This window comes from Lottia gigantea (assembly GCF_000327385.1).
Source record: "Lottia gigantea unplaced genomic scaffold LOTGIsca_275, whole genome shotgun sequence".
Classification (NCBI taxonomy): domain Eukaryota; kingdom Metazoa; phylum Mollusca; class Gastropoda; family Lottiidae; genus Lottia; species Lottia gigantea.
The window spans coordinates 66,561-68,250 of record NW_008708877.1 but is presented as its reverse complement, the minus strand read 5'-3'; positions in this window follow the sequence as shown (position 1 = coordinate 68,250).

Genomic DNA, 1,690 nt, shown 5'->3' with positions numbered 1-1,690 from the left:
TTTGCCCCCGCTTGGCTTCACTATTACATGTTGGAGAACTCCGGCCTTGCTACCCTGGGTTGCATGGTAGCAGCTGGCCGACTCGCAACATCGGCATAGCTAACCTTGGTGGATTGTTGGGAGGCCATTTTAGCTGAAAATGAAGGTTTGATTAGTGCAAGTATAAAATATAAAATACAATACAATAAGACAGATAAGAGATAGCTATCAAGAATGCCTTGCAGACTGTGCAAAAATTGATAGTATGAAAATGAAAAGAGAACAACGAAACAAAACGAAACCTAGTGAAAGCTTTGTAGGACAGCTTGAATTTCTTCCGCCAAAGAAATTGTCGGCCGCCCAAAGAAAAGATAAAAGAAAAGAATAAAAAGGAACGAACTCACAAATTAGTGGCAGGTGTCAAAAGTTAATTGAGTTATACTTAATTAATACTTGACAGTAATCCGCTAATCCAATTTCACCAATCCAGACTAGAGAGAGAGCTAATTAGTTGTTCACAGTACGAGTGTCGAACTAATTATGGTGAGAAAAATTACGTATTCATAGCTAAATATTGTCCAATCAAAATTGACGCAAATTTCAGCCAACCAAAACAATTCACTCGTTATGACGCTTTGTTTGCGAACGAAAGCAGTATGCCTTTACATATTTTGATGAATACACGGTACAGCATTTAGTAAGATTTTCGTTAAAGAATTGAAGCCGGGAGAAAATCAAACCTTTCTTTAGAATATTTACGTTGAACAAATGTGTTCTTATCTCTTTAAACTGGCGGTGGCAACGCGGTGTTGTGTTTTGTGTCATTTCAACGCCCCCAAAGTGTAGTGGGCTTTAATACGGGTAAATAGGACCATATAAGATCGTGTGAAAACCCGTATTCGTGATACGATGGCCCACTGACAGTTGTCAGATAATGACGTTATAAATGACCGTATTAACTGGTAGAATATATAGAATAATTATGTTATTTATATGTTGTAGAGAAATGCTTTAATGGAAAGAGCGGCTACAGATGGTGTTGATGGTAACAATAGATTGAAAGTTGCTCCAATTAAAAAACCAGGTAGATTAGCCCCCTGTATTCCTGTTTGAAGCAAAGCTAATATCACCTGTGTGTGATCTCTGATTGTTGTGATTCTTGGGTTTATGTGGTAGCTCAGTGAGTAAAGATCATGCTCACTAACCAGGGTTCAGGGTGCATTCTAGTACCCAGATAGATACAAGTCATTTTTATTTGCCCACATCTCTTATAAATTGATGTAGGCCTATTTCTGCATACTTATTAAAACATGAACCGCACAGAAAACGACTAGGAATCGAGCAGAGAAACGACTAGGGAGCGATCTCAAACTACATTAAGATAAATTCTAAGCAAGTTTATTACGCCAAAGAAGTAATTAATTTCCAAAAAATATGTATTTGGGAGAAGTGCACAGAATGACTCTCAAAATAATAAAAAATTAAAGTGACCCTTTCTTGATATTTTTAAATATTCAATGTCAATGATTATTTTGCTGTTTATTTTTTTAACATAAACTATTATTGAAACAATGTAGAGTAATAGAGTTTCCGTTCATAAGCTTTGCTACCTTTATCATGTCTCTAAGACGAAATTTAGTACAATATTTGATGACTTCACGCAACTTAATGTATCACAGTGTATCTTGAAATTTCACGACACTATTTAAAC